Below are 26,854 nucleotides of genomic sequence, written 5' to 3' on the forward strand. Positions count from 1 at the left end.
TTATTTATTTAATATAAAGAGATATATATATATCTCTTTATATTATTTAATAGTTTAACATTTCTTTTCTTGCTGTTTATAGTGTTTATTATTATCATTTATTTATATGTATTCTTAGTTAGCCTGTCTGAGTTATATTTTCTCCTGAATTTACATTACATATTGTTGTTATGTTGTGTTTTACTGTTGTGCTGCCTTGTATAATGTACTTTGGTAATTGTTAATATGGTCATGCAAATAAAGTTTTTAATTTGAGTGAGATGCTAATGTTTTTCGAACAGGGTAAATTCATCCGGATTCACTTTGGCACAAGCGGTAAACTGGCATCTGCAGATATTGAAACATGTAAGTGTATGCAAATGTTGTGCAGAACAGTCACATAGATGTTCCTGCAATATACAATTAATTTAGTTTTCTGTCCTTAAGATTTGCTGGAGAAGTCAAGAGTGACATTTCAGCTGTCTGCTGAGAGGAGTTATCATATTTTTTACCAGCTGACCTGCAACAAGAAGCCTGAACTGATCGGTAATCTGACTGTTTTACTTCTTGTTCTTACTCAGACTTTCAAATGTAAAATATTTAAGCTTTATATTTCTTCCTTCAGATCTGCTTCTCATCACCACCAACCCCTACGACTTTGCCTTCATCAGTCAGGGTGAAATCAGTGTTAAAAACATAAATGATGCAGATGAGTTCATGGCGACAGATGTGAGTCGACTCCATTAAAACTTAAGAAGCTCATCCCGTCTTTTCAGATACTTCACAATCTGTTTTTACTCTTCTTACGATGCAAGAAGCCATTGATATTCTAGGTTTCGCGGGTGAAGACAAAATGTCCATCTACAAGCTGACTGGCGCTGTGTTGCATTATGGGAACATGAAGTTCAAGCAGAAGCAGCGTGAGGAGCAGGCGGAGCCAGATGGCACCGAGGGTGAGGCTCATCCATCCAAATTAACACTGACATGCCCATTAAGGAATCAGAAAATACAAAATATATATATTTTTTGAAATGTTATATTGCAGAAGCTGATAAAGCAGCGTATTTGATGGGACTGAACTCTGCAGACCTGCTGAAGGCACTCTGTTATCCCAGCGTGAAGGTTGGAAACGAGTATGTCACCAAAGGACAAAATGTGCAGCAGGTACGATTTCTAATAAAAATGACTTCCTCTCTTTACATTTAATACTACACTGCAAAACAACATCCAAAGCCATCTGTTTGGTTGTATGCTAATTACCATATTTTATCAAACTTAAGGTATAATAAGTGATAGGAAAATAAGAGAAATATGGGGAAGAACCCTGATCTTTTACATAAAGTGGAGTTTTAAATAGCAACATTTCAGAGAACATTCATGTGCAAGTGACATAGTGAGAATACAACTGGATAAATGGTAATTGAATTGTCAGAAATATATACAATTTCAAACCCCTATTCACTCGATTTTTATTACAAAATAAGGGAAAGTAGGAAATACCCATATTTCAGACGCTTAAAACTGCATTTTCTGAAAAGAATCACAGTTTTTTCTGTTGATCTACTTAACGATTGGTTTACTGTAGTTCTGTTGAAGCCCATATCTCTAGTAGATAGAGGTTAAGCCACTGCAAACCATTTGACACCAAAATAAATATAAGAATAATATTACCTTCTGTCCCCTCAAATGTGGTTATTATCTTTTGAAAGTGCTGTAAACATCCTCAAATCTGAGCATGGCCTCAGCATTCAAACCGCATTAAAATATTTTACTTTACCTTTGAAGAATGAAGACGAAGCAACAGCTCCGTCTTTAACTTCCTCTTTTTCCAGGTGTACAACTCTATCGGTGCCTTGGCCAAGTCTGTCTACGAGAAGATGTTTTTTTGGATGGTGATACAAATCAACAAGCAGCTGGAAACAAAACAACCCAGACAACATTTCATTGGTGTTCTCGACATAGCAGGATTCGAGATCTTTGATGTTGGTGTTCAAAGTCTTCTCAATCAATCAATCAATGTTTATTTATATAGCCCAATATCACAAATGTTACATTTGTCTCAGTGGACTTTACAGTTTGTACAAAATATCAGTATGACAATACGACACCCTCTGTCCTTAGACCCTCACATCGTACAAGGAAAAACTTCCGAAGAAAACCCACTATATCTTCTGTATATATTTCCATTTTCCTCCGCACTGAATGATCATTTTGAACCTGATCTTTTCACGGTTTATCTTTAGTACAACAGCATGGAGCAACTCTGCATCAACTTCACCAACGAGAAGCTGCAACAGTTTTTCAACCACCACATGTTTGTGTTGGAGCAAGAGGAGTACAAGAAAGAAGGGATTGACTGGGAGTTCATTGACTTTGGTATGGACTTGGCGGCCTGCATTGAGCTCATTGAAAAGGTACGGTACACCATGTCATTTATTAAGAACTTAAGAAGTAGTCCTATATTTAAACATTTACTGGTGCATTCACACCTAATAGTCCGCTTCTCTGGTGCGCACCAGACGACAGTTTGTTACATTGTTTCATTTTTCAGAAGGTTCGGTTTGCGTTCACACGGGCAAAACTCAAACGGACTACGAACTTTAAACACAAGTCATGTGCACGGAAATGCTGTTCAACAATTGGTCAGACATTAAGGGGGTAAAAACGCAAATCCCGGCAATTTCTACCGGAGCCTCCGCCATGGAGCATCGGCACTTTCGGCAGGTTATTCTCATGCTGCTGTTAATCTGGAGATCAACAGACACTAGCGGCCCGCGCATATGATTATATAATCAGACAACGTCTGTTAAAAAACATTATAACATAATGAGAGACGTTCTGCAGTAAGGAGGTGCGTTTCAACGACGACGGTGTTCTTACTTTTATGTAGCTGACGGAGAATTTTTACTTTACACGACACTGTTCAACACTTCATTCTGCTTCACTCTTTAACTAAACAACCGCGGATGTCTTGAAAGACTCTTTCGCTAAAGATTTAGAAGATATCCGCGTTCTTGTGACACGTAAATACTACGCTTCCTATGTTTTGGTGCGGACTGCGTTCACACCAGCAATGACGCGCTCCAGACTTCGCAAGCAAGCGCTCCGAGACCACCTATTTTAGCAGACCAGAGTCCGGTTGTTTAGTTCCCTTAAGAGGTCTCGGATTGTGTTCACACCGACCCAAATTAACCGCACCAAGCGGCTAAACGCACCATGGTTCGATTCAACCGGACTATACAAGGCAGGTGTGAACGCACCCTAAAGCTAGTGAAGTAGTATAACTTGGCATACAATGGAAAAAACTCCATTAAAGAACAAGTCTCTTGAATTTGTACATACCTTTCAGTACTTGAATGATGTAATGCTTGTTTCCTAGTCAATGGGGATCTTCTCCATCCTTGAGGAGGAGTGCATGTTCCCAAAATCAACAGAAACCTCTTTCAAGAACAAACTGTAAGACCAGCACCTGGGGAAGAACAGCTGCTTTCTGAAGCCCAAAACAGTGAAAGGGAAGCCCGAGGCGCACTTCAGTCTCATGCACTGCGCCGGAAACGTGGACTACAACGTCAGCGGCTGGCTGGAGAAGAACAAAGACCCTCTAAGCGAGTCTGTGGTGCAGCTTTACCAGAAGTCCTCTGTCAAAATACTGGCCATGCTTTACGCGAGCTTCTCCGGGTCAGATGGTGGGTTCCGGTGTTTACACATTGTAGGTTCTCCTGAATGTTTTCAGTCCTGCAAGTATAGCATTAAGAAATATTACTCAAGTGAAAGTATGCTATCAGGAGAGTGTAGTGGAAGTATCATGTTATGATATCAAGTTTCATTGTTTTTCTTTCAACGCATTAAGATTATTTTCATTACAAACTAATCTTCAGATTTATCCTGCTATTAATCGATGTATTCTTTGTGAGTGGGACCGTCACAATGTTTGATCAGTCCAAATGTCATACTTATCATCGCCTTAACATATTGCACTTACACTATAAGGCAAACACTCATTGTAGGAGCCGCATTTAAGTTTATTTTGTTTTGATTTATTTGGAACCTTTATTAATGCATTTTTCTGTTTCAGTGAGAGGTGTGCTTTGCTCAGGTGAAGGGGACAGGGCTAAGGCTTTAAATTGGAGGTGCGGTGTGTGACGAGGGGCAGCAGGCAGCAGCAATACCGTCATTGACACGCAGACGCAACCTTATGCTTAGTCAAATACAGATTATTAGGATCTGCTGTTTAAGTTTGTTACATATTGTTTTCGTATTTTGTTTTACTGGAAATAAAACGTTGAAAAGCAACTGAAACGTCCAGTGGATTGTGTACTGCGAGTCTGACACTGCTTCCGAGGCCCAAGCTCTACATGTGGCCAAGAAACAATGACTTTTGAGGTGAAGGTTACAAGACAAACTTTTTGGGATTTTGGCCACTACAATTAGTCAATGACGCTATTGCTGCTGCCTGCTGCCCCTCGTCACACACCAACAGAAATCTGTTTCTAAACACTTCAGGTATTTCTTCCAAACGAATAATCCTTCAGTGATGTTTGATCTGAAAGCTCATACCTCCTCCGAAGTGTTTCTTTGTTTGCTCCGCCACGCGTCGGCCGGCGTTTCCTTTGTCTTAGATTCCTACGATCCCTTTGATCCTCCAATAGTCCTCCTAACAACTGGAGCACCTCTGTCATAAGGACAAAGCCCCCCTACGCCCAGCACAGCAAAGGATGACCACATGATTCAAATACTGGAGAATCAAAGCAGCTTGACGAGGATACTTGTGAAACAACAACTTCTCTCGACGCTGCCACAAGGAAATATTCCACCCTTTGATGGACACATCATGGAGTACAAGTCCTTTATTCACTCCTTTGAACATTGTATTGAAAACAAAACGGACAACAACAGAGACAGGTTGCAGTTCCTTATACAGTTCACCAGAGGCCAAGCTCAGCGGCTAGTCAAAAGCTGTGAATACATGTCTCCAGACAGAGGCTATCAGAAAGCAAAACGTTTACTCAAGGAGAACTTTGGGAACGAATACAAACTCTCTTGTGCTTACCTGGAAAAAGCTCTATCCTGGCCCCTAGTTAAATCTGAAGATTCAAGGTCGCTGCAGGATTACGCCATGTTTCTAAGGAGTTGCTGCAACGCTATGGAGGAAATGGAGTACTTGGAGGAACTCGACACAGTGTCCAACATGAGAAGCATTGTGCTTAAGCTTCCATACAAGCTCAGGGAGAGATGGCGCAGCAAAGCTTATGCACTGCAAGAGGAGCGCAGTCGTAGGGTAAGGATTTTAGATCTTGTCTATTTCATTGAAAGGCAAGCTCGCATAGCAGCAGACCCAGTTTTTGGTGACCTTCAAGACCAGTCAGCTGCCAAAGGAAAGGTGGCTGTAAAGACTAGATGTCCTGTTAAGTCGCAGATCTCAAAGGCGTATGACAGCAGTTTTGCCACAGGTGTCACTATTTCCCCAAAAGAAACAGAGCCTGAACCCTCCTGTCCCTTCTGTAGGTGCAAGCACACATTGGAACTGTGCAAACGGTTCTCTGAAGAAACACATAGGAACAAGCTGAACTTTGTAAAGATCAAGGGCATATGCTTTGGCTGTCTCTCTATTGGCCACATTAGTAGAGACTGTAAACAACGCCTCACCTGTAGAGTTTGCAAGCCCACCCAAGTGCCCTGCACATCTATGTTAAAGATGGTCCGACTAAACAGACTGAAAGGCCCTCTGGTGTAGCAGGCAGAACCACAGCAGAGTTATGTGGCCACATAGGGGCCGGAGAACAACAGCCAGTGCTGTCTATTGTCTCAGTGCAAGTTAAGACAGCAAAAGGCAGTCAAGTATTTCAAGTCTATGCCCTCCTGGACCCTGGTTCCACCGCTACCTTCTGCTCCGAAGCGCTGATGTCTAAACTCAACCTGAAAGGCAGAAAAACACATATTCTGTTGAGCACAATGAATCAGAAAAAACTGGTGCCATCTCATGTCATACCTGGAATTGAAGTTTCAGCACTGAACAGCGACAACTTCTTACCTCTTCCTGACGTTTTCACCCAGAGAGAAATGCCAGTCACCTCCAGTAGCATTCCCAACCAGAATGACTTAACGCAGTGGGCGTACCTGAATAAAGTCAAACTTCCCAGTATCAGTGCTAAAGTGGAATTATTAGTTGGCACGAATGCTCCAAAGCTGTTAGAGCCATGGGAGGTTATTAATAGCCAAGGTGAGGGTCCCTACGCAGTAAAAACTCTATTGGGGTGGGTTGTAAATGGGCCACTCAGAAATGGCGGTGAGGGCAGTACGGCGAGAGTGACTGTGAATAGGATATCTGCCACAAGTTTGGAAGAGCTTCTAATGTCACAGTACAACCAGGACTTCAACGAAGTGTCATCTGAGGAAAAGCCAGAGATGTCAGTTGAGGACAAAATGTTTTTGAAAGTAGCCAGTGAGGCTACCCTGCAAAACGGACACTACAGTCTAAAGTTGCCTTTCAGGAAAGCCAATGTCAGCATGCCTAACAACCGCCAAATTGCAGAACAGCGCCTGCAGGGCTTAAAAAGGAAGATGAAGGGGGACCAGCACTACAAGCAGGAATACGTTGCATTCCTCAACGACATCTTGGAGAACAACTATGCAGAGGAGGTCCCACAGGGAGATCTGACAAAGTCACCCGGACACAAATGGTACATGCCACACCATGGGGTGTACCACCCCAAAAAGAGAAAGCTTAGAGTGGTTTTTGACTGTGCAGCCTCTTACCAAGGCATGTCCCTGAACACAGAGCTACTGCAGGGACCTGATCTGAATAATTCTCTTGTGGGAGTCATTGTGAGATTTTGCAAAGAGCCAATTGGATTTATGGCCGACATAAAATCAATGTTCCATCAGGTCAGAATGGATAAATCTCATGTGGACTACTTGCGGTTTCTGTGGTGGCCACAAGGTGATACCAGTAAGCCCCCAAAAGAATATCGCATGCTGGTGCACATTTTTGGTGCTGTGTCTTCCCCAAGCTGTGCAATTTTTGCGCTACAAAAGACGGCTGAAGACAATGAACATGGGTTCCCACCTCAAGTAGCTGAAACTGTCCGAAGCAACTTTTATGTTGACGACTGTGTAAAGTCTGTCGTAAAAGAAACTGAAGCCATCCAGCTAGTAAAGGACCTCACTGCATTATGCAGAAGAGGCGGGTTTCAGCTGACCCAGTGGGTTAGCAACAGCAGAGCAGTTCTGGCCTCCATCCCCACAGAGCAAAGGGCAAAGGATGTTAGGACTTTGGATCTCGACAAAGACAGTCTCCCCATTGAAAGAACATTGGGTTTGCAGTGGGGTGTGGACTCTGACCATTTCCAGTTTAACATCCATCTCAACCAGAAGCCACATACACGAAGAGGAATACTTTCAGTTGTAAGTTCAATCTTTGATCCACTCGGCTTTCTGGCTCCTCTGATTCTCCCAGCCAAGCAGTTGCTACAAGAGCTCTGCCAGAGAGGTTTTGGGTGGGACGAACCTTTGCCCCAGACTATATCAGATAAATGGATCGAATGGATAGCAAGTCTGGAGAGGATAAAACACTTCCAAGTGCCTCGCTGTCTGAAGCCAAAGAACTATGGAACACAAAAGTTTGCACAGCTGCAGCACTTCTCAGACGCCAGTGAGAATGGCTATGGCTCAGTAAGCTACATCAGGCAGGTTAACATTCAGGATGTTGTTCATGTTGCCTTTGTCCTAGGAAAATCCAGAGTCTTTCCTTTAAAGCACATCACAGTACCGCGGCTGGAGTTGGCAGCTGCAACACTGTTGGTGAAGGTGGATAAAATGCTGAGGAAAGAACTACACATGGACTTAAACCCCTCAGTCTTCTGGACGGATAGCCAAACAGTACTCAAGTACATTGGTAATGACTACACTAGGTTTAAGACCTATGTTGCCAACAGAGTGTCACTGATTCATGACAATAGTGAACGGTCTCAATGGAGATATGTAAGCAGCAAGGAAAATCCTGCTGATGACGCCTCGAGAGGAATGAGTGCAGTCAAATTTATGCAGCAAAAAAGATGGATACATGCCCCAGAGTTCCTATGGAAGCCAAAGGAAAGTTGGCCTGTGGAAAAATCATTGACCTCCGAGCCATTGTTGCAAAATGACCCAGAGGTCAGGAAAAACGCTGCTGTATTCACAACAGTGGCAAGCATTGAAACTCCCACAGACCGTCTTATTTCATACTTCTCTGATTGGAAGAGGCTACTTAAAGCAGTGGCATGGTACCTCAAGGTGAAGAATGCTCTGATGTTGACCGTCAAAAAGCGTAAAGAGCTTTCCTCAGGTCCCATCACCACCCGCTCGAGCAGCCAAAAGGTGAGCACTGAGCTAAGCGCTTTCAGGTCCACACTTGGTGGACAGCTCCTCACAGTGGAAGACCTCTCACAGGCAGAGAGGTCAGTCATCACCTATGTTCAAAAGCAATCTTTCCCAGTGGAAATGGCAGCGCTGGAAACCGCTCCATTTAGAGTGCAGAAGAGCAGTAAGATCTGTACTGGATGAAGGCATCATGAGAGTAGGCGGCCGCCTACACAGATCTGCAATGCCTGATGAGACCAAGCACCCTTATATTCTGCCCAAGGATGCTCACACTTCAGTTCTCCTACTACGACACATCCACGAACGCTCTGGACACAGCGGGAGAAACTACATGCTTTCAGAGCTTTGTAAGAAGTACTGGGTTTTAAAAGGAAACTCAGCAGCAAGGAAAATAGTCTCAAAGTGTGTTGTGTGTCGGCGTGTGAGAGGCAAGACAGGTGAGCAGAAAATGGCCGATTTGCCACAAGAAAGAATCCTACCTGACCTCCCTCCTTTCACCAACGTCGGATTGGACTATTTTGGACCGCTTAAAGTGAAGCGAGGAAGGAGTATGGTTAAACGGTATGGAGCCCTGTTTACCTGCATGAGTAGCAGAGCTGTACATCTGGAGGTGGCTTACTCGTTAGACACAGACTCATGTATTCATGCTCTGAGAAGATTTGTTTGCAGGAGAGGTCAGGTTAAGCATATCAGATCGGACAACGGTACAAACCTGGTGGGTGCCCAAACTGAGCTCAAAAAGGCCATGAGTTCACTAAACGAAGGGAAAATCCAAGGCGCTTTGCACCCTGAAGGAATCCAGTGGAGTTTCAATCCACCGGCAGCCTCACATTATGGTGGAGTCTGGGAAAGACTCATAAGATCTGTCCGTCAGGTGCTGACCTCCACTCTCCATCAGCAAACCCTCGACGATGAAGGCCTACAAACCATCTTCTGCGAGGTAGAGTCCATTCTCAATAACCGTCCTCTCTCCACCGTGTCCTCCGATCCACACGACCTGGAACCACTGACTCCCAATCACATCCTCCTGCTAAAAACGCAACCCATCCTACCTCCGGGACCGTTTCAGAGATCTGACCTCTATGCCAGGCGCCGCTAGAAGCAGGTCCAGTACATGGCGGATCTGTTCTGGCATAGATGGACACAGGAATACCTCCTGCTGCTCCAAGAGAGACAGAAATGGAACACAGTGAGGAAAAACTTTAGCGTTGGAGATGTCGTCCTGGTAGTTGACCCAACTGTTCCACGGGGGTCGTGGCCATTAGGCAGAGTACTGGAGACCAAGCCTGATGCAAGAGGTCTGACCCGTACAGTGAAGCTCCAGACGAAAACCTCCATTATCGATAGGCCCATAGCTAAACTGTGCCGCCTCCTGGAGACGGAAGAATAATAGGTCTTCTTAAACATCAATAAGGGATGTAATGTATATACTTTATTTTTCTAAATTCATTATTCATTGGTCGTTTTACGGCTCCCTTTTTACTAATTTGAGTAATTGATTCTGAGAGAACAATTAGGGGCCGGTGTGTAGGAGCCGCATTTAAGTTTATTTTGTTTTGATTTATTTGGAACCTTTATTAATGCATTTTTCTGTTTCAGTGAGAGGTGTGCTTTGCTCAGGTGAAGGGGGCGGGGCTAAGGCTTTAAATTGGAGGTGCGGTGTGTGACGAGGGGCAGCAGGCAGCAGCAATACCGTCATTGACACGCAGACACAACCTTATGCTTAGTCAAATACAGATTATTAGGATCTGCTGTTTAAGTTTGTTACATATTGTTTTCGTATTTTGTTTTACTGGAAATAAAACGTTGAAAAGCAACTGAAACGTCCAGTGGATTGTGTACTGCGAGTCTGACACTGCTTCCGAGGCCCAAGCTCTACATGTGGCCAAGAAACAATGACTTTTGAGGTGAAGGTTACAAGACAAACTTTTTGGGATTTTGGCCACTACACTCATACTGAAATTTGTTTAGCTGGAGCCATGACATCTATTTCTTAAAAAATAAGGTGAAGATACATTTTAGGTTTCAACCATGTTTCAACATGCTTTCTAATCTTTTCTTACTTTTTGTATGCAAGAAATCTCAAATTGTGAAATAACTTAAGCTGTTAGACAAATATAGTAGAGTTAAAAATACAGTCTCTTACCTCTTGAAGAAGTAGAAAGTTGATTGAAAAGATAATACTCAAGCAAAGTGTGAGCAGTATCTCACAATTTTACTTGAGTAATTGTATACAGTATTAGCTACACCGCTGTTTCTGTATGCATAACTGAGGAAATGCAGGAATATAAAGTATATCAAGCAGCAAAAGTGGGGTTAGGATTTCTGTTCCCGAGCAAATTGAGAAATATTGAACAATGTATCCATAAAAGTGAGAGGCTGTTGTTAATATGTTTTAGTTTTAAATGCGTAATTCATGCAGAAGCTGCTGCAGGAGGAACCAAAAAGGGATCCAAGAAGAAAGGAGTATCTTTCTAAACCGTCTCAGCGCTCTTCATGGTAAGATGCCTATAGGCCTATGCCTAAGTTCTAAACGTTTTTTTGTTTCTTAACACTTGACAACTTCCTTTGTAACACCAAGTAAATTATGCTAGCAGCTAGTTGAGGCTATAATTTGAGCTAAATGCTAACAACATCATCATCATGCCAACCAAAACAAAATGCTAAATGTGTGATGTTCAGCATGTGATGCTAACATGTTTAGCTAACATGTATATCAATTATTTAATGAAGATAACAAAAAGAGGTTAATACTATTTAAAGATTCTTACTACAACATAATGTTTGGTTTTAGAGGTAGGGTTTCCCCTCTGTTCTTGTATTGTGCATTATGTATTAGTCTTGGAAAAACTGAATGGTTCCTGAATTCTATTGTACATCAACTAATAAACGTTATATTGCATTTGTATTATTTACATATTTGTATATGAACTTAAAACAGTAAAGTGGGGAATTTTTGTAACCTTTTTAATTTATTCCAGGAGAATCTTGGGAAGCTCATGACGAATCTGAGAACCACTCATCCTCACTTTGTGCGCTGTTTGATACCAAATGAGACCAAAACACCAGGTATGTTAGATTTGCTCATTATAACATACGCTGTATACTGTATATAATATACAATTTTGGGAAGAAAACAAATTATTTTGTTCAACATACTGTAGGTGATATGGAAAACCAGCTGGTTATACACCAACTCCGCTGCAACGGCGTCTTGGAGGGAATCCGGATCTGCAGGAAAGGATTTCCCAGCAGAATCCTCTATGGGGATTTTAAGCAGAGGTAAATTAAGCTTTGGATTTAAATCAGCAGTTTTCACATTCTTCATGCCACCCCTTAGGAATATATTAATCTGGCCTAGAATGACTGAAGGTCAGCCAAGTTTTTAATAAAACAAAGTATGTTTTTAAGAAGATGGAACAGAAGTGTAAGTTGTTGACTTGCCTACAATATTTTTACTTTAAAAAAACTAAACATTCTAAGCGTCTGATAGTTTTAGACTTCCTGTCTAATACTCAGACTTCTGATTATTCCTGGTACAGATACAGGATCCTGAACGCCAGCGCTGTTCCAGAGAAACAGTTCATGGATAACAAAAAAGCTGCAGAGAAACTGCTGGGCTCCATCGACGTGGACCACACTCAGTACAAGTTTGGACACACTAAGGTTTGCATTCATTACTTTTTCAATCATAGAGACTAAATAAGCTTTGGCAGATTAATATTTAGCTTTAATTTCAGGTATTTTTCAAAGTTGGTCTGCTGGGCGCTCTGGAGGAAATGAGGGATGAGATGCTGGCGCAGGTGGTGACCTCCACCCAGGCTCTGTGCTGCGGGTACCTCATCCGCCTGGAGTACCAGCAGATGATGGCCAGAAAGTAAATATGCAGCTTTTCTCTACTTCTGTGGCAAGTCGTTTTAGCATTTGATCAGTGGAGTTAAAGTAAACACAGATTTAAACAATTGCTTTTTGACTTTTACATATATATATCATTCATAGATTTATAGCTATCTAAAAATGCAGTTTTAAATTAAATATTGACATCACTGCCTAGAACAGTAAATTACTGAAATTACAGATATCTAGGATTGTATTTGAGATATCTGGAACGCAATTGTACACATGAACTTTATATTTTAATGTGTAACAATTAGATTTTTTAAATCTACAATTCCTAGTCCGAATTACATTTCAAATATCAGAAAATAAGTTTACAGATTGCTCAGCCCCATATAAAAAAACACATTTCACATCGAAAATGTGTTAATATGACATATCAGTTCAATCAGTATCAATTTATATATAATGTAACAATTTGAAAATGAAATGGAAGATACAGATATTCTAAATTAACATTTTATCTAGTAAAATATAAATATTGCGATGTGTTTATCGCTTGTGAAAATCCATACTAGTCAGCTCCACAGATAAGATGGCAAAACAGCTTACAGTATAACCTTTCTAATGTGTGGTTAAAATAACGTGTATGTGTTTTGTATATAAAAGAAAATAGCATTATAGTAGATTCAGACTTTTGCAGAGTAAAGTAATCCACATCTGACCTGGACAGGGAGGCGATCTACTGTACACCATCCAGTATAACTTCCGCTCCTTCATGAATGTGAAACACTGGCCGTGGATGAAGCTCTACTTTAAGCTCAAGCCTCTCCTGAAGAGCGCTGAGGCTGAGAAGGAAATGATCCAGATGAAGGTGGATTTCACAAAACTCAAAGAGGATCTGTCCAAATCAGAAAACCGGCGCAGGGAACTCGAGGAGAAAATGGTCTCCGTCGTACAAGAGAAGAATGACCACCTCCTGCAAGTCCAGTCAGTAAGTGATAACACAGGGGGGGCAGGGTTTGTGCATCTTTGCAGATGTTTGGTATCTGTTTTTAGCAGTGGCGAGCCGTGACTTTTATACCTAGGCCCTCTGACCCCCCTATCTAACAGGTTCGTTTTCCACAGACCTTATTTCGAGCTATTTTCCAAAATCCTATGGAGAAATCCCACTGCTTTCTGTCGAGGGAACCCGAGCGCAGCTTACTTCCAGGTTTTAGGACGCGTCACTGCACCACTTTATACACTTGCATAGACCTCACAGCGGGCGGATCTTGTCATAAAGTCCGCGAAAATAAAGCCCACCCATTTAGAGTGAAGATATGATTGGTCAATTGTACTGTCATTTGACATTATTCTCTCATTGAGTTACTATAGCTGGCCCTCTGTGAATGTAGAGAGGGACCAACAAGCTCTCCCGTCTTCACAGTTTTCGCAGAGACTGCATTTAACCCTTCACATTCCAACAGAAACTGAACAGGCAGATTCGAAGGATTTATTTCTTTGGAAATGTTATTTTAAATACAATTAAATCAAGTTATTTTGGTAAAACTAATGAAAAATGTAACAAACAAAAAAATATAAAAAATAATATTTTCTTTTAATGTTTTCAAATATTATGTTTTTGAATATCTTAGGCCCACAGAGGGCCTAGAGGGCCCTGACGGCTCGCCACTGTTTTTTAGTCATTTTGTGGCTCTTTCAAGTCATGGTGGGTCACATTGTGATTATTTTGTGTCTCTTTGTAGTAGTTTGTGTGGTAGTTATCTGTCTTATATTAATTTTGTCATCATTTTATGTGTCTTTTAATCATTGTGTGTCTCTTTGTAGTCTTTCTGTATTTTTTTGCAGTCTTTTTGTTTCTATTTATTGTCTTTGGGGTTTAATTGTAGTCTTTTTGAAGAGTTGTTGTGTTTCTTTGGCGTCCTTTTGAGTCGGCTTCATGAGTGTCACATGGCTATTGCTATTTGAAGGGGTTTAGCTGTAATACTGTTGCACTTACTTTATATCAGGAGGCAGACAACCTCCAGGATGCAGAGGAGAGGTGTGAAGGACTCATCAAAAGCAAGATCCAGCTGGAGGCCAAGCTGAAGGAGGTGACGGAGCGACTGGAGGACGAGGAGGAGGTCAACGCTGAGCTGACCGCCAAGAAGAGGAAGCTGGAGGACGAGAGCTCCGAACTCAAGAGGGACATCGACGACCTGGAGCTCACTCTAGCCAAAGTGGAGAAGGAGAAACATGCTGTGGAAAACAAGGTAATAATGCCCTATGTATATTATGGGATTCAAGGAGGAATTGCGACATGATTTGTTATTATTGGTTTTAGGTGAAAAACCTGACTGAAGAAATCATGAGCCAAGATGAAAACATCACCAAGCTGTCGAAGGAGTAGAGAGAGCTGCAGGAGGCTCATCAGCAGACTCTGGACGACCTGCAGACTGAGGAGGACAACATCAACTCTCTGACCAAAGCTAAGACCAAACTGGAGCAGCAGGTAGATGAGGTGAGGAACTCCGCTGTGAAAACACTCAAGTTAATCTCTTGCATTTTACATTTGTATATGATCAGGAAAATGCAGTTGGTTTTGTAGTTGATTTGGATCATCATTTGGAACTAACAAATAGTGCAAAGTGACCCTTTCAGAATGTTTGTGCAGTCCAAATCTGGACATTATTACTAATTAATTATCATTATTTCAAGAAAAGGGTAGTTTAATGTTCAGTATATTAAAATGTGGAATTTGTCTTCTTTTTATTTTTTCCAAAAATAGTAACCAAAAAAGAGACCTTTTTAAGATTGTTTGGGTTGTCCCTTTCCTGTTGCGTGTTATATATTCTACACATACTCCCCCCCCTGCCTGAAACACCTCCATTGGAATCCTTTGTTTCAGAACAGGCAGTATAAGCCAAACGAAGCACTCTTTGAACATTAAAGCATGTACACATGTCACAGTAGTCTGAAAATGAGCATTATAGGGCCCCTTTAAGTAATTAAAGCTGTCCTATAAATGTCATACACTAAAAAGTCACTAGTAGTGAAGTGAAAAAACTAAAGTGGTATGATTTAAGTGAACTACTTTACTTAATTCTTAAGTCTTTAAATTGGTACTTTAGTAAATGCACTTTTGTTTCATCGCTGCATTAACGGCAGATTGCTTATTGTTATGATTTATTAACAGTGTGCATGTGTGACCTTTAGCTGGAGGGTTCTCTGGAGCAGGAGAAGAAGATCTGCATGGATCTGGAGAGAGCCAAGAGGAAGCTGGAAGGCGACCTGAAGCTGGCTCACGAGTCCATCATGGACCTGGAGAACGAGAAGCAGCAGCCGGACGAAAAGTTTAAAAAGTAAGATGATCTCACACAAAGAATATATTAGTAACCATCGTTTTACAACACATTAGTCACATATTTTCTGGTTGCATGTGTGCAAACTGGTGGAATATGACTAGATACATTTACTCACGTATACACTTGACGTACTTCACTTGAGTATTTATTTTATTTAATAATATTAAGAGTGAGAAAATGTACTTCTTTTATCTTAATACCCGTTCATATTTGCATACAAAAACATACAAAAAGCTCACAAAATATTAAGTTTACCGTAAAACCTATTTTTTGACTTTATAAAATGTGTTTTCCTTTAAATTAAACACGTTAAACTATTAGTCAGTTAATCGCTAGTTGATTAGTTGGCAAATATGTGTCTAATATTTCCTGTCAATAACTGAATCAATTTCATTGATCAAGATGCATTTGAGGTTTTTGCATGGAGTACAGCTGTACATATCAATATTTGTATAGCAGCAATGGAAGAGAAAGAGTTTGTGATAGCCACATAACTTTGTTTCACGTCATACTGCCACTCTCTTCCGGTCGAACACTTTGCTAGCTAATGATTTTTAACATTGATGGATTTAAAAAACTTCTCTCCACTTCACAGGAAAGACTTTGAGTTTTCTCAGCTGCAGTCAAAGATAGAAGATGAACAAACACTTGGTGCTCAGCTGCAGAAGAAAATAAAAGAGCTGCAGGTGAATAATTCACAAGTACTGGCTTTGGGTTTGATGTGATATCACAAAGCTACTTCACTGATTACTTTTCTTCTGCAGGCCCGAATTGAGGAGCTGGAGGAGGAAATAGAGTCTGAGCGCTCGGCTCGAGCCAAAGTGGAAAAGCAGAGATGTGACCTGTCCCGAGAGCTGGAGGAGATCAGCGAGAGGCTGGAGGAGGCCGGGGGGGCCACCGCCGCTCAGGCCGAGCTGAACAAAAAGAGGGAGGCAGAGTTCATCAAGCTGAGGAGAGACCTGGAGGAGAGCTCGCTGCAGCACGAGGCCACGTCTGCGCAAGAAACACGCAGACAGTATGGCGGAGCTGGGGGAACAGCTGGATAACATCCAGAGGGTCAGGCAGAAGCTGGAGAAGGAGAAGAGTGAGATGCAGCTGGAGATGGACGACTCAGCAAGCAATATGGAAACCCTGGCCAAAGCTAAGGTTGGAATTTCTGTAGGAAAATAAGGATTGAGATCCTTTACCACAGCAAAAGTATGACTGCCAACTTGTAAAAATACTCCACTATATGTTAAAGTCCTCAATGCAAAGCTTATTTTACTTAAATTTGCAAAAGAAATCTCAGAATACTTAAAGAGACTATATTATGCTTTTTAGAGTTAAATCTTAGAGTTCTCTCCAGAGGGAGTTTCTCTCCCACACACTCCCCCCTGCCTGAAACGCTTCCATTGGATTCCTTTATTTATTTCCGTAACATAGTGACATCACTATGTAGCCCTTGTGCTTCTATTAGCGACAGCCCTCCAACATATTGTACGTGATAGGCTAAGAGGCGGGATATAACTAAACGGTTGACCAATCACAACAGAGCAGACTGGGCTCTGCGTTTCAGACAGAGGGTGAAAAGAGGTGCTGCAGAACAGGCAGTATGAGAACATTAAAACATGTCAACATGTCACAGTAGAAGCACAAAATACAAGTATGGACCTAAAGATATATGAATAGGGCCCCTTTAAAGTACTGACTTTGCAGTATAAGGTTGCTTAAGTATTTAAATTCAAAGTTTTGATGGTGCATTACAATGTTCCCTGTCAGTGTTGCATATATGATGTTTGTGGATTAATAGTATCTGCAATAATGTGTGATGTGCAACAGATTATTTCTCAACACTTATAGGAACACTTCTTTCTTATCACAAACATTCAAAATCAACACATGGAGATTCATGGTTTTCACTGGAGAGGAAGGAAATGAAAACCTTTAATCTGAAAAGTAACTAAAGCTGTCAGACAGATGTAGTGGAGTTAAAAATACTATATTTACCCTGAGATCAGAAATAAAAGTTTAAAGTAGCATACAATCAAAGAACTCAAGTTCAAAGTGTTCACATTTGTACTTGAGTAAATGCACTAATGATGTTTATGTTTGGCAAATTAACATTGAATTTCTTCTTTTTTCAAATGTCAAGATTAATCTAGAGAAACTGTGCCGCTCCCTTGAAGATCAACTGAACGAGGTAAAACAAAAGAGGAGGAGCAGCAGAGATTAATAAACGACCTTTCCAGTCAGAAAGCTCGGCTGCAGACAGACAGCGGTGAGGAAATGTTCTTAACATTTTCACATTAGTCACAAACGCAGACGAGGTGGTGCTAACTGTTCTTTGCATTTATCGTGCAGCTGAAATGTCTCGCCAGCTTGAAGAAAAAGAATCCTTAATGTCACAGCTGACTCGAGGAAAACAAGCTTTTATTCAGCAGATCGAGGAGCTGAAAATACTTCTTGAGGAGGAGGTTAAGGTAAGAGATCAGCATTATTAGAATGTTAAAGTATGAAGAGGAAGCTAAATGTTGATGTTTACTTCTTTAAAAGGCAAAGAATGCCCTGGCGCACGCTTTGCAGTCGTCTCGCCACGACTGTGAGCTGCTGAGGGAGCAGTACGAGGAGGAGCAGGAGGCCAAAGGGGAGCTGCACTCCCAGTGGAGGACCAAATACGAGACGGACGCCATCCAACGCACCGAGGAGCTGGAGGAGGCCAAGTAATGACAAACCTGCCCACATTTCTTTGGCTCATACTCCCAGACTGGGAACCAAAAGCACAACAATGTTACAGGAAGAACAACAAGAAATTCAGTCTACCTGTCAAGTACAGGCTGGTTCAAATCCTGGAGAATTGACACCGGGTAACAAGTCCAAGAAGGGGTAGGCAGAAAGTTTTAGTTTGGTTCCCAGAATGTTTTTCTGAAAGGTAGGATAACGTTCTCCAAAAAAATTCTTAAAATGTTTGGTGATAACCTTCTTAAGATGTTTTTGATAACATTGTTAGAACATTATGCCCTACTATTCTTATAACGTTTTCAGCTGGAAGTTTTATTTTGGTTCCCAGAATGTTAAGATAACATTCTCTAAGAGAGAGAGACACACAATAGAAAGAGACAAACACATACAAACACTAACAGGGGTTTCAGGGACGGGCAGTGACAGTCGGTCCGTTCCTCTATGTCTGTCGGTCTCAAATCTAAAGGGTGCAATAACGATTTTTATCCAATATGCATAAACAGCGGACACTGTTTATACGCAGCCCTCACAAACCACACACAGCCAGATAGCTTATCCAACAGTTAGAACCTACATACGAGACACAACCTTTATAGTTAGAAATAAAGTGTGATTATTGGTGACTAAAAGTGTTATGCTATCAATATGACAATAGAGACATGTGCATAAACAACAAAAACACTTGCAGCTGAAAACGTTTTAAGAACAGTAGGGCATAATGTTCTAACAATCTTATCAAAAACATATTTAGAAGGTTATCACCAAACATTTCAAGAATGTTTTTAAAGAACGTGATCCTACCTTTCAGAAGAACATTCTGGGAACCAAAATAAAACGTCCCGCTGAAAACATTCCTAGAACAACGAATGGTAACAAACATTTCTAGCTGGGAACTCACACATGCCACCGCAAACATGCAATATCTGCTTACAGCTTATCATGAATTACGTGCTTGTTTGTTTTTTTCAAAAGGAAAATATGCTGACATCAGATTTTTTTTAAAACATCCTTTTCAAGCAAATGCAACCAGTTCGTTTTTAAAGCGCTCTAGAAATAAATCTGACGTTGACCGTGTTAATATTTTGCATCACGGGAACGTTTTATAAAAAAAGAATAACCTTCTGAAAACATTATCCGAATGTTGCTTTGAAAATGTTCTTCTTTTGTTATCATGTAACATTGAGGGAATGTTTTATAAAAGAACGTCTGTACTGTGTTACCCAACAACGTCCAAAAAACATCCTTAGAATGTTGCAGGCAAAACGTTCCACCTTTGTTAACATGTCACATTAAAGGAACGTTTTATAAAACATCTCAGGCCTCAATAACATCCTCAAAACATCCTCTGAATGTTGCAGTTAAAACGTTATGTCTTAGTTAACCTTAAACCTTATAGGAACATTATTTGAACAACACGTTCTCACTCCCAACCCGTCACATGTTGACGGACGGTCAGGGCCCTCCCCGTCACTCTATTACGGACAGGGTACCCCTTGAGAGTCCGTTTTCAACGGGCAGGGCGTCCCATAGACCTTCATAGACCTCCCATAGCGTTGATAATAGACGCCATGAGACCGCTCCCCGACGGTCGGTTGTTATTGTCAATATTAATATAATAATTATTTATTTTTTAATAGTCACACTCGATTTCGCCGATTTTCTTGTTGCCCCAGCTGGTCGACACTTATTTTAGCAGAAACAAAGGCTACATTAATGTATTAAATCGATGTTAATCCATGTGTGTGGTTGTGGAATTAATGGTTGATTGATTGATTGATTGAAAAGTTTATTAACAGCTTGTATATTGGGTACAGTACAGTACAGCTCAAAACATACAATTGTTAAGGGGATGCAGACCAGAGAAAGACTTTCGTCTTGTTTACATCAGGGTCCCCCATTTCCAATTCATCATATCATTTAAGACATATAAGACATATTTGACATACAGATGGCTTATTTACGATTTACATACAGGTGGTTTTTTACATACAGATTGCTTATTTACAATTTTCATTTTAGATTTCGTTCTAATACATCCTAACCGGACATTTAAGACATACCAAGTCTACAGATATACAGTTAGTAACAGAGTCTAAAATGCGAGTATATACATAGATGGGGGGGGGGGGGGGGGGGGGGGGGGAAGCTGTCCATTGAACGACAGGTTGAGATTTGTACCATTACCGGGGCCAGTTTTGCAATGCTCTCCCCCGAAGGTGCTCTTTAAGAGAGGTTTTGAAGGTAAGTATAGTTTTACTTTCCTTTACAGTTGTGGGAAGAGCGTTCCACCTTGATGTGGCATAATTGCGAAACGTGTATTCCCCCTTTTTTGTGCCAAATCTGGGTTTCACATGATGTGTGGAGCTCCCTCTGGTGTTATGATCATGGTATTCCTTGACCTTTGGGAAGAATTTTGACATGTACATGGGTACCATAGAGGTGTAGTGGATCTTGTAGACCAGGCCCATTGCAAGTAGCTGTACTCTGTCGTCTACTCTAAGCCATCCTAGGTTGTCAAAGTGGGCAGAGGTGAGGTGGGTTCTAGATGAAAGGTCAAGCAGTAGTCTGACCAGTTTATTTTGCGATGTTTGAAGTTTTATTTTTAGCGCCTTGGAGGTGCTATGGTACCATGACGTGCAAGCATGGACGTGCCGTTGTCCGTTACAAACTCTTCAACTACAACCCTAATTATATTTTAAAACATTTTAGAAGGCCTCACGTGTGTAATGTGGTGATTGACATTATATTCACCCACAGATCTATGGGTTGGGGTATTGTTCCACACGGACATTTTAGTTAACCGGACTTCCTGTTGATGTGAAATCCAAAAACATTTTTTAAAAATAAAATAATACTTTATTCCGAGTTTGCTTGCTTTTCTCTTTGGAGGTCATCACATAACGGCATTGTAATACACGGTTCGGCTGCATTAAATATTACATATCTGCCGTAGTTCTGTATTTATAGAGCCCTGATGAGAAGACTTCTAGACAAACAGGAAGAACTGCCGCCGAAACTGAATATGTGACGTGGATCATAAATATATCAGCAATTAAACAAAACCTTCAATTTCTCTTCACAATATAAGTCTCCTTGCAGTATCAATACTAAATTCGGCTGACTTTTATATTTGATCCAATCGGTATATTGGTATATGTACACCATAACGGTGCACAGCTGATAGAAAGGGACACCTGGTGGTTAAAGCACGTTATTGAAATGTATTATTTTTATTATTAGATATTAATAGGAGACACAGACAGACAAACTAATAAGGCTTTATTTAAACATTAAAGAATACTTTAGGTTTTATTTTGAATAAGAAAAAAGCTTTGGGGGTATAAATATTAAGCCTGACAAAGTACTAATATATTGATTTCCTGCAATGTTAACTACTGTATGTTTAAGCACTTATTTTAACTGATATTATACATATGTATTATACTCTTATAAGATGTATGTAGATAGTATAAGAAATGTGCGGAATACAACAGTTTAATGGTGGAGGTATACACACATATTGATAGATGTCTTGTAATGCACTGTTGAGGAACCTGCAACCCAAGTTTTTCATCTCCGACCTTGTCAGGTATTGAATATTCAATAAATAAAGAACACAGAATTATTAAATATAAAACACAGAATTTGTGTGATTATACTAAATGATTTACAAATAAACACCACTGCATATTTAAAATATATATATATATGTGGACAATATATATATACAGTGGGGCAAAAAAGTATTTAGTCAGCCACCAATTGTGCAAGTTCTCCCACTTAAAAAGATGAGAGAGGCCTGTAATTTTCATCCTAGGTACACTTCAACTATGAGAGACAGAATGGGGGGAAAGAATCCAGGAAATCACATTGTAGGATTTTTAATGAATTAATTTGTAAATTCCTCGGTAAAATAAGTATTTGGTCACCTACAAACAAACAAGATTTCTGGCTCTCACAGACCTGTAACTTCTTCTTTAAGAGCCTCCTCTGTCCTCCACTTGTTAACTGTATTAATGGCACCTGTTTGAACTCGTTATCAGTATAAAAGACACCTGTCCACAACCTCAAACAGTCACACTCCAAACTCAACTATGGCCAAGATCAAAGAGCTGTCAAAGGACACCAGAAACAAAATTGTAGACCTGCACCAGGCTGGGAAGACTGAATCTGCAATAGGTAAGCAGCTTGGTGTGAAGAAATCAACTGTGGGAGCAATTATTAGAAAATGGAAGACATACAAGACCACTGATAATCTCCCTCGATCTGGGGCTCCACGCAAGATCTCACCCCGTGGGGTGAAAATGATCACAAAAACAGTGAGCAAAAATCCCAGAACCACACGGGGGGACCTAGTCAATGACCTGCAGAGAGCTGGGACCAAAGTAACAAAGGCTACCATCAGTAACACACTACGCCGCCAGGGACTCAAATCCTGCAGTGCCAGACGTGTCCCCCTGCTTAAGCCAGTACATGTCCAGGCCCGTCTGAAGTTTGCTAGAGAGCATTTAGATGATCCAGAAGAGGATTGGGAGAATGTCATATGGTCAGATGAAACCAAAATAGAACTTTTTGGTAAAAACTCAACTAGACGTGTTTGGAGGAGAAAGAATGCTGAGTTGCATCCAAAGAACACCATACCTACTGTGAAACATGGGGGTGGAAACATCATGCTTTGGGGCTGTTTTTCTGCAAAGGGACCAGGACGACTGATCCGTGTAAAGGAAAGAATGAATGGGGCCATGTATCGTGAGATTTTGAGTGACAACCTCCTTCCATCAGCAAGGGCATTGAAGATGAAACGTGGCTGGGTCTTTCAGCATGACAATGATCCCAAACACACCGCCCGGGCAACGAAGGAGTGGCTTCGTAAGAAGCATTTCAAGGTCCTGGAGTGGCCTAGCCAGTCTCCAGATCTCAACCCCATAGAACATCTTTGGAGGGAGTTGAAAGTCTGTGTTGCCCAGCGACAGCCCCAAAACATCACTCCTCTAGAGGAGGTCTGCATGGAGGAATGGGCCAAAATACCAGCAACAGTGTGTGAAAACCTTGTGAAGACTTACAGAAAACGTTTGACCTCTGTCATTGCCAACAAAGGGTATATAACAAAGTATTGAAATTAACTTTTGTTATTGACCAAATACTTATTTTCCACCATCATTTGCATATAAATTCTTTAAAAATCAGACAATGTGATTTTCTGGATTTTGTTTTCTTCTCATTTTGTCTCTCATAGTTGAGGTATACCTAGGATGAAAATTACAGGCCTCTCATCTTTTTAAGTGGGAGAACTTGCACAATTGGTGGCTGACTAAATACTTTTTTGCCCCACTGTATGTGGACCCGTTCAAATCCAGTTTTGCACAGTCTGCCGTGGTTCCATCCCATTTCAAAGTGTTGTTCGACGCTTGGCGTAACCCTCGGCGCACACTCAAACATCCAATCATAGAGCTTGAGGACTATCACGGGGTTTGTCAAGCGAAGCGGAGAGAATACTTACTTCCGGGTGTAAAATTCTCTAAAGCAACTACTATGAGTTGCTCTGACCCTCAGTCCTGACGGACTCCAACTTGTGTTTATTAATCAAACAAATAAATAAACACAAGGATAATGATATGTTATTGTTGAGTAAATAACAGTGTGTGGTTTAGAAAAGAATACAAAATTAGAAGGAAAAAACGATGAAACAATACAGATTTCAGTATTCTGAGCCCCTACTCTCCCCATAACTGACGGCAACAAAAGTCCTACATTATTCAATTAAAATAAAGAAGTAAAAACAATAAGGGTGGCTTGATATTGAGTACGGCCCGTACACACACTTCCAGCGCGTCTCCGCCCATTGACTTTGAATGGGGATGACGTCACTTTCCCTCACTTGTCGCCGAACTGCATTGTGGGGGGGCGAGGCGAAGATTTCCAGGATTTCCAGGATGTTCAGGATTCCAAAGTTGAACAATGTTCAACTTTTGAGGCTGAGCTGGAAGCGACAGCCAATCAGATCCGTTTATGCAAATCTGACAGTTCAAGCGCTAGCCAATCAAACCGCGTGCAAGCTGGGAGAGCCAGACCGCAGTTCATTCTATATTCCTAACAAAAATGGAGGAGAAGTTAGTTATTGCGGTAGCAAATCACCCGGTTCTTTATGACCAGTCCCTATTTACTTACCGGGATACAAACCGGAGGAACCAGGCATGGAGGGAGGTGGCAGAGATAGTGGGTGAAACTGGTAGGTTTTCGCTTGTTTGGGGATTTTATATCCAGTTTACTTCGTTGCTAGTTTACTTCGTTGCTAGCAAGCATAGACAGTATCATTAGCCAGCATGGAATGTAGCATAAAATAGCACCATAGACATTACTCTCATACATGTTTAACGAAATAGTGGAGAAGAACCGGGGTTTTTTGCTTTGTATGTCGGGGGCGGGAGATTCATGTGATTGGTTGTTGGTCGCGAAATCCCCAAGCTTTCAGACACGCCCAGCTCCAAGATTTTCAAGATTTTTTAAAAGCTGCTGTGTGGACGTACCGTAAGAAAAAGGTTGATAAACGCTGTGAGAATGGATCTGCGGAGAGCATTTCGCCGCGATCCCAACTCGTCTATTACCAACATTCAGGGAGCTCTATGCAAGTCAATGGGACGCCCTGCCCGTTGAAAACTGACTCAAGTGGTACCCTGTCCGTAATAGAGTGATGGGGAGGGGCCCTGACCGTCCGTCAACATGTGACGGGTTGGGAGTGAGAATGTGTTGATTTGAAATAATAAACATCCTCAAAAGGTTATTTGAACATCAGATTAAAACGTTTCTTTAAAACATTATTAGAACCTGTAGGTAACGTTAGCCAATGTTGTGAGAACGTTCCCTGCTAGCTGGGGGGCTGGTCCAAAAAAGGGCAGAGCAGTTAAAAAGACTAATATACAATTAGCTAAGAAAGAAGAAGAAACACTGGAGAGCTTGGCAGAAATACACAAGACCAATCTGGTAGTGATCAAGTGAATATGGGACAGTTCAAGCCATAAGACTTAAATACCGGCACTTTTGAAAGAACATCCATAACATTCATCTGTTTGCAATATCAATATTCCAATTACTTGTATGGAGGAGCCTGTGACCTAAGATTTGAATTGTCATAACAACACAGTAGCTATGCACAAATGACGATAAAAGCCTTGAATCTTGAAAAAATAAAAATGAGCCGCAGGTCAGGAGAGGGAGAAAAGATTGATTACAAGGGCCGTGAAGGCAGGATCTGAAATGACAGGAGAGTTTTTGATAAGGCAATACTTGATGAACACAAACTAACATATATTCTTGTGAGTTCTTACTAAATGTTTTTTCTCGTGCAGGAAGAAGCTGGCTTTGCGCCTGCAGGATGCTGAGGAGGCCGTGGAGGCCGTCAACTCCAAGTGCTCGTCTCTGGAGAAGACCAAGCAGCGGCTGCAGGGGGAGATGGTGTTTTTATGTAACAATGACATCCTGTCTAAACATCAGTCAGGCTTCAGAAAGCAACATAGCACCATCACTGCCACAATGAAAGTGGTAAATGATATTACGAGTATTTTAGATAATAAGCAGAGTTGTGCAGCTCTATTTGTTGACCTTTCCAAAGCTTTTGATACCGTCGATCATCGCATTTTGAAGCAAAGGCTGGTCAGTATAGGCATGTCCAGCCATGCAGTAGGGTGGTTTGTAAACTACCTCTCTGAAAGGTCCCAATGTGTTCAGTTTGATGGGCTGTCTTCTGAGTGGTTAAACATCACTAATGGTGTACCACAAGGTTCAGTTTTAGGTCCGCTATTATTCTCTATCTATATTAATAGTTTAGGTGAAAATGTCGAAGCAGCAACCTTACATTTTTATGCGGATGATACCGTGATGTACTGTGCAGGTCCCTCGATTAACGAGGCTGTTGTTAAATTACAGGCTGTTTTTAACATTATTCAGGCTCAGCTCTCTGAGCTTAAGCTTCTTTTAAATGTGGATAAAACCAAGGTAATGCTCTTTTCTAAAGCTAAAGCTAAAAATACACCAGAGACTGCTTTGGATATTGTAACTACGCAAGAAATACAACTTGAAGTGGTTACCTGTTACAAATACTTGGGTATCTGGCTTGATGACTGTCTCACTTTTAAACTTCATGTCAATAACCTGCTTAAAAAGCTGAGGGTTAGGCTATGGTTTCTTTTACAGAAATAAGTCCTGTTTCTCGCTTGAGGCCAGGAAAAGGCTAGTCACTGTGACCTTTTTACCTGTGCTGGATTATGGTGATTTGTTATATATGAATGCACCTGCCAATTACCTGAGCAAGTTAGATGCTGCGTATCACAGCGTACTGAGATTTTTGACAAATTGTAAAGCACTTACGCATCACTGTACCCTGTATACCAAGGCGGTTATGCCATCACTTACTGTACGGAGGCTCAGTCACTGGTACTTTTTCATTTACAAAGCCATGTTGGATAAACTACCATCTTATATCTGCTCCTTGATCTCTCTGCGAATTGAAAGTACTTATTGCCTGAGATCGCATGCTGTGGTTTTATTAAATGTGCCGAGTGCTCGGACTGTCTTAGGGAAGAAAGCTTTTAGATGTGCAGCTCCACTAACATGGAACA

General features: G+C 41.1%; 1 pseudogene; it reads left to right on the forward strand.

Annotated features, from left to right (window-relative positions):
• The first annotated feature begins 877 nt into the window (after positions 1-877).
• LOC117536889 overlaps positions 878-26,854 on the forward strand; it is a 32,015-nt pseudogene continuing 6,038 nt past the window's right edge.

The sequence above is a fragment of the Gymnodraco acuticeps genome, unplaced genomic scaffold, assembly GCF_902827175.1.
Source record: "Gymnodraco acuticeps unplaced genomic scaffold, fGymAcu1.1, whole genome shotgun sequence".
Classification (NCBI taxonomy): Eukaryota; Metazoa; Chordata; class Actinopteri; order Perciformes; family Bathydraconidae; genus Gymnodraco; species Gymnodraco acuticeps.